Raw genomic sequence first — 16,497 nt, forward strand, 5'->3', positions numbered from 1 at the left:
ATAAATGATAAAATTATTGAAAAATTAAATATTAAACATTCCCACATAAAAATGTAGAACATTTATTAATTAGGGAGCATTTTCAGAGTAATACTTGCACTTTAAATGGGTCTTAACTTTTTAAACATGCAATGTTGTAGACCTATAGAAAATGCCTCACTGTATTTGCATGGCTGGTCATAGCAGAATGACGACGCATTTGGTCAGTTTCCTACAGGATGCTCAGTATGTGGAGGGTTCAAGATGGTTAGGGATAGGGTGGGAAATGGGACCAATGGTGGGATTCCTGGAACCGGCCTTTATGCAATGCAGTAAGAGATCTTTCTTTCCTCCATTTGGATTTCCAAATATAGTAGTCCCCTCTTGTCAATAGTTCCACCTTCCAATTTCAGTTGCCCATGGTCCACTGGGGTCCAGAGCAGATCACTCTTTTCCGACGAATCATCTGACTGTCAATAGTAGCCTGAATTTACCTCACTATACCTGCATCATTCACCTCCCATCTCACCACGCAGAGATTTTATGGTCTCACATCATCACAAGAAGAAGAAGGGTGAGTACAATATAGTAAGGTATTTTGAGAGAGGCCACATTCACATAACTTTTAGTACAGAATACTGTTATAATTTTTCTACTTTATTATTAGGTATTGTGGTTACTCTGCCTAATTCATAAGTTAAACTTTACACAGGTATGCATGTGTAAGATGTGGTGCTTATCCGCGGTTTCAGGCATCCACTGCAGGGCTTGGAACATGTCCCCTGCAGATAACGGGGGACTCCTCTACAAGGAAGAGCAACCACCATGTGAACATTTTTGCCAAAAATTTGGAAGGAAGGTCCACACAGATATGCCTGGTTCTCTTTCTGGAGGTTTTAAGGAAGTTTCCCGTCCAGATGCTCTTATTCTGGGTTTTGGACTAAAAAAAAGGTAGGGGAGAAAATACAATGAGAGAGTATTTGGAGAGGGACAAGCTTTTGGTTTTCTTCTCCTAAGATCATTGTGGTACTTTTTTCTTTTAACCTTTTAACTTATACACAGTTATTCTTTGGGTCCTCCCTGCCATCTTCCCCCTCCTCTACAATGGGAAAATAAAAGGTCGGGTTAATAGAACCCATGCACAGTGTGGCTTAGTTCCTGTCCCCACCCCCCACCCTGTGCAATGCCTCCACACTGTCTCTTGAGGTCTCTGAGTTGTCTGAGGGGAACTGGGTGCTAGACATGGACATGTGCTGTGCAGATTCCTGTTCATGGAGGGTCCTCCCGGCCAGCCATAGAGAGTGAGTGCAATTAAACAGCCAGCCTCCAGCTGTCAGCAACTTCAGCCTTAGCCTTAGCTGCAGGAGTCACGTGGCCAGTTACACTCTTCCCAGGCAGCCTGCGTGAAACTCTAGTCAACATTTATTCTAGATCACTCTGCCCAGTTGGCCAGAGCTTTGTCAGGCCTGCACTGCAGATCACTTTCTTCCTTGGACCAGTCCTCCACTCTTCCCCCTTCCCTTATGGGTATTAATCCTTAATAAATATCTTGCATTCTAAACTGCCTCAGCAACTGCCTCTAGAGAATCATCAGCCTTTGGGTACTGAGAGAGGTCTGAGAAAGCAGGAGGGTGATAAGGTGGAGCTTTAATGCCAAATTACTCCACTTGGCTCACCATTAGGGCCCATTTTCTGGTACCGGATGGTGGTCCTATAAGTTTTAACAAACTTTCCTCAGTGGTGGATTGGTATAGCATATTGGTGGAAGAGAATACTAGTGACAACAATATATAAGGCACCTGAAACACGATTATGTGGACATCAAGATGGGGGATTAGACAGCTACTGATAAGTATCACTGATATTCTAAGGAAAGATCACAAACAGCTGAAGACAAGTAATGAGTAACTGAAAACCAGAGATAAAAGCCTACAGTCTCCTTATTTACCCACAGTGAAGCTTTCCTCTTCCCCAGGTGGAGAGTGCAGCACTGCAAGGACCAAGCTCAGGTCTTCAAGTCAGAGTGGATGAGCCAACCAAGAAAGACCTGTGAACCCAAGGTCAGGGTCCTGTCTAGGAAACCTGGGACCTTGACACATGAGAACATCCAATGGGATGTATGGCAAATCCTAGTGGGAGAACAACAGTGCAGGCTTTGAAGTTCTGGATCAAAGCCAAGGTATCTTCACTGTGGAATTATGTACCTTTTGAAATACAACTCCAGCATCCTAACAGAGCCCTACTAGATATGAATGCCTGACCACGGGTAGGATGACCAACACATCGTACTTTGCCCATGACTTTCAGCAATGAAAGTCCCTTGTTACAGGAAATCCCTGAGTCCTGTGCAAACTTGGTCACCTAAGCAAGGACACCAAGTGCAGGAAGCCTGCCCTGTCCATTAAGTTTTGGTTCCTGTCAGAGCCACCACCTCCAAAGACCCAGCAACAATCCATGATAAGAGGGACGTGATCCATTTGGGATCAAGCATAAGTAGGTCCGAGTACATAAGCAAACTACATGACCAGGTAGCCCAGACCCATGGCACCTTCTCTTGTGGAATGTGCCCCTGCCTCAGCTCTTCCTTATGGGTGTGTGGGATATCTTGTGTGACTGACTGAAAATGGAGGGAAGAGCCAGAATCTGGCTCAGTATGTGGGTTTCGACCAAAAAGGGAAGGCAGCTTTGATATAGCCTCATCAGCAATGCCCTTGAAGGACAGTGTCAAGAGAAAATGTTCCAAATGGGCAGTTTCATATGGTGTATCTGGCCATCAAATTGTAGAAAGAGGAATGACCCAAGATTAGAATATGTATTGTGGACTATAGCAAATATGCTGGCTTGCTGGTCAGATGCCTCATAGGAAAAAGATTCAGGGGTGCCTGGATGGATTAAGCCTCTGCCTTCGGCTCAGTTCATGATCTCAGGGTCCTGGGATCGAACCGTGCACTGGAGTCTTTGCTCAGCAGGGAGCCTACTTCCCCTTCCCTCTCTGCCTGCTGCTCTGTCTCCTTGTGATCTCTCTCTCTCGGTTTTAAATAAATAAATTAAATATTTCTTAAAAATAGGAAAAAGATTCAGAGGTTGAGGATAAGGCAGTGTGGGGCAGAGGCATGTAGATGAATACAGGAGGGCACACAAAGTGTGAAGATCGCTGTATAATACAATAATGCCTACCAGAGAACAACCATTCCAGAAGTGCTACAGGAGCAGATAGATAAAATGAGGAGGCTAGTTGACTTTGACCAACCTTGGTTATCAGCCACCTCGGTGGTGGCCTGATGAGCACCTGAATCAAAGGACTGCAGCAACAGAGTTGGGGTCTATGTGCTGGACATAGAGCCGGGACTCCCACTTACCAAGGCTGTCCAGCTACAGCTCTGCCTGTTGTCCCACCTTCCAGCAACAGTGACTGACCCTGAGTGCCAAAAATGGTGGCATTCCTCAAGGATATCAGCTAGTCCCTTAGTGGTAAGTTCACTACACTGAGCCTCTTCCTTCCTAGAAGGGCCAACAAGCAGTTCATTGTCACAAAATAGACACATATTCTAGGCACAACTACTTTTCCTACCAAAAGAGCCACAGTCAGCCCTATTCTCCAAGGCCTGGTGTAGTAATACTCGATCCATTAGCATAGGAACCCATGTAACATTGTATCCCATCAGGGAACCCACTTTATAGCATGGGGGTGACTCTGAGATCATATTACATTCCACACTGCCCAGGATATAAGACATGTATTGAACCAAAGGCCTTTGTAGGGCTCTGTGTCCCTACAGCACTATGCTTTCAATAGGAAGAGTTCATGTGTCCAGGAACCAAGGAGGAAAAATAGGAATGGACCCCACTCCTAATGACCCACTGGGGAAATTTGTGCTTCATGTCCCTGCAAATCCATAATTGCCCCAGAGGGGACAGACTTCCTCTAGAGGACACAGCAAGGATCCCATTAAATTCTAACTGATGCTGTTGCCTAGGCATTTTAAGATCTCTGTACTCAGGGAGATGTTGGCAAGATGAATGACAGAGGTAACTGACCCTGATCACCAGGGGCTGGTGGGCTTCTGTTAGACTGTGGGAGCAAAGAGGACTATGTGTGGAACCCGACTATGGGAAACAAGATGACTTGCCTACTTGTCACTCTGACTAGATAGAACCAGCAACACCATTAAAGAAAGATATGGTGATCCTTTGAGAAGATGGTCTAGGTCTAGCCACCAAGGTTAGCAGAGATGGTCCCTGTGACTGGAGAAAATGAACCTCACTATGGGCTCTGAAAGCACTTGCCTTGCTCAGGTGACCACACTGGGAGCTGTAATTATTCACTAGTTTCCCCTTTCTAAAAGAAGCCCACGGGATTCCTGGAGATGCTGTTCCCGGAACACATATGGAGAAGGAAATCCACGCGGCTCAAAGGTGGCATGTGGAGTGGTGGGGCACTGAGACGCGCCTCCCAGATTCCCGTTAGGGAAGAACTTGCCGCCCAGCCATGACAGCAGACACAGTTCTAGCCACCAGGTTACCATGGTGGCCTGCCTCCGCTGCGGAGGCTGTCTTTCTCAGGATCATGCTCTTTTCCAGGGCGCCTCTCATTAGGAGACTGAGTGAGAGGAGCAGTGTGAAGTCCTGGCCATTTCAGACGGATAGCGTCCCCACTGAAGGGCAGTACTCACACTAGGTTGGCGGGGGGGTTGTTGGTCCTGCGTCACAGTGTGACTTCTTCCTCTGCCTAATCCTACCTTCTCTGCTTTCCATTCCCAGCTGTCATTCCCTAAAGAAAATCTGGTACCCCAAACTCTATCTATAAGCATCTGCTTCTGGACTACTCATTCCATTTCCAACTCTGAGAGGCTCTTTGGCCCCAGAGGCAGGGGCCAGAGGGACAGAGGTGAAGACCGCCTCCTAATCCTAGTGATGGTGCTTTGGAAGCCTCCGGCAGGTAGGAACTGTCCTGAAACACTCAACCTGCTACACATGGGCAAAGCAGGGCTGTACTATGGCAGGTGCAGAGTTAAAGAAAAGCTCTGCTCCACCTCCAGGCATCAGTCTAGACCTCACAGAGCTAAGCCTCTTTCAGGGCTTGATGAATCCTTGGCTGTGAGGGTTCAGAGCTTATAAGACAGGCCCAGCCCTGCTGTGATGAGCAGCCAGCTTTGGACACAGATACGCTGGGCAAAGTGGGGTCCAGAAGAGAAGGTGATGAGAAGCTGCAGGGAAATTGCAGATCACAGTGGCAAGCCGTGTATTCAAGTGGCCTGTTGATTTGTCTGTCTCACCTCCCTGCCCAGCCCCCCATTTCTTCTTCGTACCCCTGCGGCACCCAGCATATACCCAGGAGATTGATCTGTCGAAGGACTAAACGGAAACACTGAAAGTAGCCAGAGAAGAGGCCCTATAGCTCAGACGACCCTCAGCTTTCCAGCACTGCCTTAGAAGACTCCGTGGGGCCTCCTGGAGGAGGTGAGGTGGTCAGTAATCAAAGCAGGGCCAGTGATCACTGACTGGGGGGGATTTGGAGGAAATTTGGAGTTCCAGGAATTCTGTAAATAACTTTAGTTGAAACTACAGAGTTCTTTGTTTTGTTTTGTTTCCCATGGCTGGCATGTCCTGAAAAGGAAGTGTTATATTGGTTTGTCACAGGGATGGGTGGGTGGGTGGACGGATGGATGGATACAGACAGGAGAGAGGCCGATGACCTCCTCGGCAGTGTATCAGTTAAGATGTCTTTGGCTGCAAATAAGAAAACCTGGTGAAAGTGGCATAAAAATGAGATGTTGATTAACTCACATAAGAGGAACTCTGGACACAAGCCCTTCTAGGTTTAATTTTGGGGTTCGATGACATTCTCAGGGGCCCCCTTTCTTGGTCATGGTATTCACCTCCGACTTGAACTGATCCAGTCTGTGCCCTCGTGGCTGCAGGACTGCCGCAGCAGCTCCAAGTGTCAGAGCCTCACAGAACAGCCTCTGGGTTAGGAAAGGAGGCTCAGCCTTCTTGCACCTGATGTTTGTTTCTCAAGACCAAGAAAAGCTGTATTGGTCGTGATAAAATAGATTATACTGGGGCAACCAGGTGGCCCAGTCGGCTAAGCCTCTGCCTTCAGCTCAGGTCGTGATCCTCAGGTCCTGGGGTCGAGCCCCACATGAGGCTCCCTGCTCAGCAGGAAGCCTGCTTCTCCCTTGGCCTCTACCTGCGGCTCCGCCTGCTTGTGCATGCTCTCTCTCTCAAATAAATAAATAAAATCTTCTAAAAAAAATACATTCTATTGTAGTAACAAATAAACCTCTAAATCTTCATGGCCTAAGATGGTAAAAGTACACTGCTTGCTCACGCTCCATGCCTTGCACATTTTGCTAGCTCACTGTAACCGACCCATGCTGAGCGAGCCTCTCATTTTAAAAAGAGCTTCAGATTTTGCAGTGGCCGGGAAGAGAAGGTTGAAAACTCTAGCTCTTGCTGTCAAACCCTTTGGCCTAATGTGACCCATGTAACTTCCTCTTCCATTTCATTGGCCAGAACTCTACCAAGGCCCTGCCTCACTTCAAGGAAATGGGGAAGCACAGTTTGCCATGTGTTTGGAAGGAAAGGAGAACCCTATATTAGTGAACTTTAGCTATATCTTCCAGAAAGCACTTTCCCCGGAAGTTCCAAATCTTTTACAGCTCTTTGTCTGGAATTGGGTCACATGGTCATGACCAAATGAAAACCTTATTCAGAATGGAATCACTATCAACCCTCTGGGGCAATTCAGAAACATTTGTGCCAGCGGGTCAGGGAGGGGGCTGATCTGGGTAGGCAAATAACAGTACCAACTTCTTGCTATTAAAGGGATTATTTGGCAATACCTGTGAGTCAGAAAGGTCCTTCATAAGAGGATTTATTTGCTCCTAGATTTAGAAAATAATGCCTCCATGAGTTAGCACCCTGCTCATGGACAATTCCTTAATTGTCCATGAGCAGGGTCAGACCCAAAGAGATCCCACAGTAGGTACTGTTAAGGATTTTGCTTCATTTTCCAACAGCTCTGACGGATGACTAGGAAACTTCAGACAGTAAGAGAAACTCTAGTTTGTTAGTTTTTCCAGAAATATGATTTCAAACAAACAGCCAAACAAAGTCTTTAAAAGAAGCCAATTAGGTTTTTTTAAACTCAAAGTTAATGAGGGACAGTTGAATTCAGAAGGTTCTTTTAATTTCTTCCTTCTCCCTTTTCTCTCTACCCATCTATTCCACTCATAAAATAAAACTACATAAAATGTCCTTGCCCTATTTTGCCATGGTTTGGGGCTCAGATGTTTATGATTCTGTGGCAGCATGGGGGCAGTTTAGCGAATGGTTGGAAGGGGAGGGGGAGAATTAGAGCAGATGGTTGAAATTCCAGAAAAGTCAGCCGTAGCACCCCTGCTAAGATTAAAATTGCTCTATTTCTGGGTAGGTCCAAACCTGGAAGTTGTTTACCTATATAGCCTCCTTGAGAGAAAAAGCAGAGGGTTGGAAGAAGAGCCTAAAGCCTATAGAACCAACTTGATTCCAACCCCGAAACAGGCATGTGGGGTGCGTGTGTGTGCATGTGTGTGTGTGTGTGTGTGTGTGAGTGTGTGTGTGTGTGACATATGGCAATTTAAAACAGTTAAACATATGAAGAATGTTTTTCATTCACAGATGGTTAAAAAAAAAGGCATTTATTTTTTTATATAACACATTCTCGGGGTTTGGAGCCAACCGCCTCCAGGAGGGTCACAAATCCACTCAATGCCCCCGATGACTCCAGTCTATGTTTGAAGGTCTGCTTCAGCTGAAAGATGAGTAAAACTGTGGTTAAGTCAGACGTTCCCTGGTGGCTCTGGGGCCTAGGGGCACTGATTATTTCAAAAAGGCTATATGAAAAAGTGCACACTGGAACATTGGCTTCAGCTGGATTCACCTGTTCTAGGCAGCTGAAAGAACAAAATTTATCCATGGAATTAAATCCTTCCCATGGCACTTACCTGGCACCATTTACCTGGCCCGACCTCTTTGGGAAGGGCTTCTGGGGCTGCAAAAAGAGGGAGAGAGGTGGCTTTCCCTTGGCCTTTTCTCCAGTGAATAAAGTATTGCTGCTTGCCAAGGTTTTCTCCTGCTTCTATGAGAGCAAATGGGGACCCAGAGTGTCCAATCAGCACACCAAATCTCTGTACTGCTTGCAAAGACAATTATTCCCTGGGGGCTTTTGACAGCGGGGGGTGGGGGGAATTAATTAAGTCACATTGTAAAATTAAGTAGCATAACTATATATTTTAGAACTAGTGCAATTATGCCTTATCTTGGAGTATTGTAAATTTGTAACTGTGATGCATTATTAGAAATTTTCTTAGAATTCTAGAACTCAAGGGTCTTTAGAGATCACCTAGCCAAGCAACTTTCTTTTGTAAAGATGAGAACACACCCAGAAAGGTCCTATGACAGATTGGAGACTACAGCAAGTCTCATGACTCAAAATCTAGTACTCTTATCATTTCATTTGATTTGCATTTTGCACAGAGATAAAGTCTACAGCAGGTGAAAATAACAGGTGGTCAAAATGACCTCTGAAATCTCTTAGAAAGGCACTATGCTGGAAACAAGTACATGTCTTCCACTGAGTCCAACACAGACACATTTGCCTTCAAGCTAGATCTCTGTTTCTCAGGTTGTGCACCAAATGAAGCAGAGAGCTGGGGAGTGGAGGTGCTGTTATGTGAAAACTGGGTCTTTGAAGTCAAGGATCACAATCTGTAAAGATGCTCCCACCATGAGAGGTAGCTACAACTGACACCAACTCATAGATCAAGAGTGTCCTTAGGCAAAGATTTTAAGGGAACACTGTGATCTCTGGTGTTCTCTCAGTGAGATCTCGTGTCGCTGGGACTTTGTCCGGTGAAGTCGAACCTCCCTGAAATCTGAACTCTGTCTCCTCAACTTTACCATGCTGCAGGTGATTTGGGACTCCCCCATCCCCAGGCTGGAACCAGGAGAGTCTCTCCAGAATTGGCCCATGTGATTATGGAGTCTGACAAGTCCTGAGATTTGCAGTCGGCAAGCTGGAGACCCAGGAAAGCAGATGGTGTAATTCTAGTCCGAGATCCAGGAGGAGCCGATGTGTCAGTTTGAGTCTGAAAATAGGGAAAAAATAATGTCCCAGCTCTGAGGCAGTCAGGAAGGTGTTCTTTCTTACTTCAAGGGATCCTCTTGGTTCTAGTCAGGCCTTCACCTGATTGAATGAGGCCCACCCACACTAGGGAGGGCAATCTGCTTTATCTAGTCTACTGAATATGTTTCATACATTAATCTCATCCAGAAATGCCCTCAGAGACACACCCAAAGTAATGTTTGATCAAATATCTGGGTATCCTGTGGCCCAGTCAAATTGACACATAAAATAAACCATCACAGCTGTTCTGTATGCTGTTGTCCAATGGAGAAACATTTTTGCCTCAAATATTTCTTCTGTTTGTCATTGTTATTTAAAGTGAGAGAGTATATTCAGTTTCCTCTTGCCCTGCCTCTCCAATAGAATGTGTTGTCCGACTTCTGGATTATTGTCTGTCTCATGGAAAGAAATGGAATCTCTGTAAATTTTTATTTTGTTTTTCTCTTGTAATGAGTGACATGGATCATCTTGATAAATGTATGTTTTGGCATTTGTGTTTCTTTTTCTATAGTTTTTTCATGTTATTTGTAATTATTCTATGTTGGATTCTATCTTCTTTTCTAAGGGTTCTTTTTATAGAGAAATTAGCACTTTGTCTATGAGTTGCAATTATTTTTTCTCTTTGACTTTGTGTTACTTTTTGCATGGAGAAATTTTTTTTTAAATGTAGCTGAATTTATCAGTCTCCTTCTTTATGGATTCTGAATTTTTAGTCATAGTTAGAAAGGGCTTTCCTATACCAGGATTCTCCCATGCTTCCCTCTAGTACTTTTATGTTTAATTTTTCACATGTAAGTGATTAATCTTGGTGAATTGTATAAAGTATGGATCCAATTTTATCCCTCAGTACAGTGGTTCCAAGTCTAGTATAAAAAGTCAATCTTTATATTATACTAAATTCTATATGTATTTTATTGTTCTATAATTTCTATTCTGTTCCAAAAGTCTGTCTTTTTATATGGCAGCACCACAGGGTTTAAAAACTGGGACTTTGGGGCTTGATCTCAGCTCAGGTCTTGATCTCAGGGTCGTGAGTTTAAGCCCCACTTACGGCTCCCTGCTGGGTGAACAAAATAAAACAAAATAGATTAAAATGTTTAAAAATTGGGACTTTTTATTAATATCAACTAGAGCTGGTCTCTAGAAATCCTCCTCTGGCCAGTCGTTTTTCAGAAGTTTCTGGGTTATTTTGATTATTTGTTTTTCCATATGAACTTGAAAATCATCTGGCTTATTTAAGTCTAGGAAAGAGCTGTTAGTACTTTTCCTGAGGTCATGTTGAATTCATAACTTGGTTTAGGGAGAACCGAGATATTTATGGTGAAGAAACTTTTTGATCGGGAACCTTTTGGGTCCTTCATTTGTAAAAGGTTCAAGGGAATCCTGATCGTTTTCTACCACTGCCCTCCAGGCTCAGCAGTGAGATCTGCTGGACAGGTATTAGGATTGTGTTTTACCTGACCATTAAATAACTCAGAAAACCAGAACTGGAGAAGGCCAAGTGTGTTTAAGGTGTTTTGGTAGGAGTTCCATCACCATCGACGTTGTTAATAATGTGGAACATATAAGATCTCTCAACTGATAGATTAGCTTAAATGACCTCCACATGGCTTATCAAAGCCATTTCATTACTTTTGGATAAAACTGGCCCTGTGGAAAATTATGAAATGATCAACTTTTCACCATTTTCCCCAACAAAACATCCCCTTCCTCCCCAAGGCCTAAGTGCAGATTTCAGTCATAACCGTGTGTTCCCTCTTATTTTCCCCTTATCAAAACCCATCCTAGGAAAAGAATCTGGTATTAGTCATTTATACCTTAATACGAAATTCCTTCTAGCAGTGGAAAGAAAGATTGTATATATTTTTTTTTTTAAAGAGTTTTGAGAACCTGGGAGCAACTGAAGGAAGCAGGAGCCTTCCAGGTGTCCTGGAAATATTTCCGGGTAGATCTGTACCTTCTAAGGCCCTGCTTTGGGGCTTAAGAGAACCCTGCAGAACCCAGGAGATGCTCTTGTCATCTCCCTTCCCATACTCGGAAAGGAATACTGAGACAATGTAAGCGATTTCATTCTGACCACAAATTGCAGAGAGGTTGTCCAGAAGGAATGCATTTCCCTTATCTGCCAGGCCTGCCCGCGTGCATCCGGGATCAGAGAGCTCCTCTGAAAGCCAGAAGTGGTACGATTAGAAGCAAAAATATGAAGTGCATTACACACAACCCCTCTTACAACACATGCAAAGTAATCAATCTTAACCTCTGGCAGGCACACCAGGGAGTCTGTCTTTCCCTTTTTATTTATTGACTTGCCCTTGGCCAGCCCTTAACGTATTTGTTTTTGTCGTTCCAAGGTTTTTTGCTCAACATTCAGCCAGTCCGGTTTCCTTCCTGGGATATAGATGGCTCATCTGTCAGCTGCCGTCAGGATTCGTGACCGACACCCATCCCATATTGTAAAATAAAGCCTGCTTTATTATGATTTAGGGATAGGGAGTCTTTTCGGCTCAGCCGTTCGCTGTTCTAAGGAGCAGAGGGTCTCCGCCTTTGGACGCGGGCTCCTCGCGGCTCCAGCGGGAGGGTCTGAGTCCACAGCTCCTCGGGGGCTGCCTTCTGGGGGCGCCCACGTGGCCCCGGGCGCAGGCAAGGAAGCCTTGATGTGCCTCGGGCTCCACTCGGCACTGCTACTGCTTTGGAAGGGAAACTTTGTGCCCGACTCCAAACACTGCATTTGAACAGTTGAAAAACCCAGAGCTTCACCCTCAGGAGTGAGGGGAGCCTTTGGAACGACTGTGAAAGGGATGGAGCTCACTGAAGTTCCTGCACGCGAGGCGCTCAGAGTGGAGGACTGCACTTCATTTTTTTTTTTAAACACCTCGGCAGTTCCTCGGCTTCAAGAACTAACTGCAGCGCACAGTATTAAAGGCCCCAATTCCCTCTGACATGCCTTCTTTTTCTCTCAGCTTCAAAACTTCGAGCTGTAAATGAGACTCGGGAAGAGAGCGGGGGAGATGCGCTTCTGTCCGCAGGAGACGTTCTTGCGCCATCCGCGTTCCGGCTGCTCCTTCTCCCACCTGCCAGTCTCCCTCCGGCAGGCGATCTGGTTTCATCTTGGGACTTTGTATTAGGCTTCGAGGACATGCCACATCACAAGTCAGGCGTGCCAGAACGTATTTTTCTTTCGCTCTGGTTAATTTTATGTTAATTTTGTAGTAAGCCCTGGCTCTGCTGAGGCGGGGGAAATTTACCCTCCGCTCATCTAAGGGGGTGGCATCGACGGGCCAGAGAGTCACAGAGGGTACAGAGGGACGGGTGGAAAGTGGTTAGGAGGGAAGCTCTTTTGGTCCTTGGAATGTCTGCCCCCCCACCAGTCTCTACTTAGAAATCTATCTTTAGTCCTTTGTTCCTGTTCACCTAGGGCCTGGAGCTAAATATCTCTCTGCATTGCTTGGTGCCATGTTTGATGTCAGAGTCCTCATTCATGGCAAAGCCATTCATCCCCCCAGGGAAAGGGCGCAGGTGCCCTCTGGCCTCAGATCTGGGAAAGCACCTTGGCTTCTCCTGCTTCCATGGGGCTCAGCCCAGGAAACAGGACCGAAAGAACCTTGTGTCCAGGAATCCCCGCCGTCCGTATTCCACGGGTTCCTCCCTGTCTCTCTTCCATTTTCCCCAGCCTAGGCAATTTTTTTCTACTCTGAGGAGTTACGGGTGGGGAGGAACACATTTCTACATTTTCTCACTCAAATCCATAGATCTCGAACTTGTCACTTCCTGTCCTCAGGACATACTCAAGAGCCCTGGCTTTTGGATGACAAAAGCCAGGGATGTCGTTTTGATTTCTACTTTGTGTAGCATCCTTCGCTTGAAGCGATGAGCAGAGAGTGGCCCAGCTGCTTGAATGGGTATAAAATACATTGATGAAAGTTTCACAAGTATTATTCTGCCACGAGGATAAAATAGCTTAATAAACAAAAATCTCTTGGAGGGTCCCCCTGATGGAGATTGGAATGCCTGCTAGCTCACGGGTGTGGCTCGGCAGCTTATCGGGATGAAGGCCCTGGGCAAACTCAATGAATTTTGGTGCTAGTTTTTCAAATATGACTGCTTTTTGGCAGACTAGTGTTTGTTCCTACTTTCTGAAATAGTTGTGTTCTAAGGCCCCAGCCTAAGCAAAGGACTGCAGACACTTTCTAAGACCGAATTGCCAATATGGTAATGAACCTCAGACTTTATCTAGCATGCTCTGTCCTGTTCCCTGCTGCCCTTGCTCTTCCTGCTATATCCTGAGGGCAAAATTCATATGAGAATGAAAATGTGACCCTTAGGAAGATTCTTCTCTCTTTTCTCGAACATGTCTTCTAAGTATTTTCCTGTACATTTTGCCCATTTTGAATGCAATATTTTCTTTAATATGTGAGCAAATTTGTAACAGACACACCTTTTTTACATGCTTAATTTTTCAGCTTCTTGTCAGAAAAGCTCCAAGTCATTGGAACTCATTTAAACTGTCTTTTTAAATTACAAGTCCCTTTTACATACTTGGGCATCAAGGATCCCTTTTTAAAAGGAATATTTATTTTTATTGATTGGACCAACTGGAAACAAAAAAACTATTAAAACACTTTTAAAAGACCTATGTTAAGTAACGTAAAAAGGAAGTTCATTTGAAATTTTTAAAGGTAACGCAGAAAAAATCACTGTTGAGCTCAACATTCAATGGTATGCATATAAAGACATAAATCCACCCATTGTAAGAACACCTAAAAATATACTGATATACTCAAGAATGGGATAATAGAAAGATGAGAAGAGGAAAAAGAATGAATTAGCACATAAGAGGTGCGTGCTGCATGCCCAGTACTTCTTAAGTCTGTGGTGTAGACATTATTGCTTCCACTTTGCGTAGAAGGAAACCAAGGCTATTTAGGTAGCTTGCCCAAGGTTACTTGTCTCCCCAGCAACAGAGCCTGGCTTTGAATCTCGGTCTGTGGGACTCCACAATATCCTCTTTTCACGATAAAACCCAACTGTGGTCAGTCTAGTACCCACAGAATGGCAGCATGGATGTTTGGGTATATCTACCTTGGGTGTTTATACTCCTAGAAATCCACGCCAAAGGATTAGCTAGAAGGAATACAATAAAAGGAGATAGCCAACCGAATGTTCTGATACTATATCCATTTCACACATCGAAACAAGGTTGGCTACAACAAATCTTGTTGGAAGATATTGATTTGATCAGTGCAATCTTTCAAGATACGATCCAGGTCTTTAGCAAGAGCTACACTATTTTTGCAATCCATTGAGTGGTGACAGGAGTTCACTTCACACCATCACAAATTTCCCACGAGAGCTAACAAAAGCTTGCAGCTTGGGAACATATGGGAAAGTGCAATATTCTACTCGCAAAGTAAAAGTAATATGTCACCATTGCATGGCACAGTAATAAACTATGTGTGTATTATAAGTGAAATGGACCCGGGCAGAGGGGGCAGGAGTTAGTCCTCATACAGAGGGTGTATTGTGAACTTAGAACCAGTGGGAGATACTGCATTTCTCACAACAGATTCGCTTCCGACTCTCAGTCTAGCAGTTTGTGGCCCAAATGCCTTTGTTTGTTTACCTTCAGCACAGGACTGGAATGCCGATGTTTTCATTTTTAAAATCCATTTTTACAATTGTCACTCATTTGATGATACCTTTGGTCCGTCCAAAAGAAATAAAATCTACTTAAGTCGGATTTTCTTGAAGATCTAATCTTTTGCATAAGATGCTTAATAAAATATACAACCCTTTTACAAACTAATGTCTTAATGGCTGATTTGAGATTTTTTTTTTTTACTCTTGCATTTAAGAAACAAAGCTGTAGATGCTCCTTGTCCAAATCAAATAGAACTAGCTTCCTTTTATTTTTATTTCTATTTCAGCAGCAGCTCTTTCTCGCTTTTAAAATTAATCAGTATATTGATTTCAAAACCTGAACACTAAGAAAGAAAAATGTTTTGAAGATGATCATCATCGAGAAATGGAACCAAGAACTAGTAAACCTAGTAATGTACGGTTAACCAGCTGCTCATCTCCTGCTGGTAAAAACTGCTTCAGAATAGATTTGTCCTTCTCCAAGGGCATTTGCTCTTTGAAGGCACAAGGAAGAAATCAAATATACCGGGAACACTGAAAAGTTCTAGGTAATCGTTTTATTTCTAATTTTAAATAAAATGCAACACATTGACGCAATAGCTTCTGTCATGCCAGAAACACCCTGAGATGGCCACGGGTAGAAAGAAAACCATGATTCTTGCAGCAGGAGGTTACCAAACCCAGAACCACCACTTCCTAACCAGATGATTCCTACCAGGTCCCTTGGCCTCCCTGAGTCTGATTTCTTAATTCATAAAACCTGAGATCAATAAGCCTCTGATCTCATGGGGTCGAACAAGGTAATACATGAAAGTATTTTCTATACTCTGATAGTACAGACTTTTATAAAAGATGAAACTCTTGGGTCGCATGGCATATACATTTACAACAGTGCCGTTTCCTTTCATTGCATGAAATGCTCTGCATCACAGAGAATCTCGACCACATTAGATGTTAAATAAGCTTTCATATGCCTCGACATGTATCCACCATTTTGTCTCTGAAAAAAAGGTGAATCAATTTCCAATCAAACATAGGCCCTCCCCCTCCCTTGCCTTTTTAAACAAAGCCTGCTGGTTAGTTGGGGGTTCACCCATTTTTCTCTGCTTCGTGCTACCTGGAGTACAGGGCCCTTCTATGAAGGAACTGTAAGGGACTCACTATTCCATGAGTCTGTTGACAGTAGGGACCATTTTTGCGTGTCTAGCATGCAGCACAGTACTTGGCACCGAGAATGTTTGGTGAGTGTTGGTCAAACTCAGCAGTTGAGCAGAATGGTATTGTGATGACAGACGCATAGGTATTATTTGGCAACCCTCTTGTAATCTGAAACTGGCCCCTGCATGCAGAGGGCAGTGGGAGATGAAAGAAAGTAGCTGGCCTCTCCAGGTTGGTAGGTGACAATTTTATGAAGCAGAGGGAACTTACATACTAAGGCTTGTCGTGAGCGGCAGCAAGATGAATAAGTCCTTGCACGCTCCCATCAAATCAGAAAAAAAAAATTTATTTATTTATTTATTTGACAGAGAGAGAGAGAGAGAGAGAAAGAGATCACAAGTAGGCAGAGAGGCAGGCAGAGAGAGAATGGGGAAGCAGGCTCCCTGCTGAGCAGAGAGCCCAATGTGGGGCTTGACCCCAGGACCCTGGGAGCATGACCTGAGCCGAAGGCAGAGGCTTAGCCCACTGAGCCACCCAGGTGCTAAATCAGAAAA

General features: G+C 44.4%; 1 long non-coding RNA gene across 1 annotated transcript; it reads left to right on the forward strand.

Annotated features, from left to right (window-relative positions):
• The first annotated feature begins 492 nt into the window (after positions 1 to 492).
• LOC309860635 lies at positions 493 to 5,414 on the forward strand. Its single transcript, XR_014309508.1, has 3 exons — positions 493 to 553; positions 1,955 to 2,158; positions 5,268 to 5,414. It is a non-coding gene; the product is annotated as an uncharacterized lncRNA (long non-coding RNA).
• The last annotated feature ends 11,083 nt before the right edge of the window (positions 5,415 to 16,497 follow it).

The sequence above is a fragment of the Mustela nivalis genome, assembly GCF_964662115.1.
Source record: "Mustela nivalis genome assembly, chromosome: 3".
Taxonomy (NCBI): Eukaryota; Metazoa; Chordata; class Mammalia; order Carnivora; family Mustelidae; genus Mustela; species Mustela nivalis.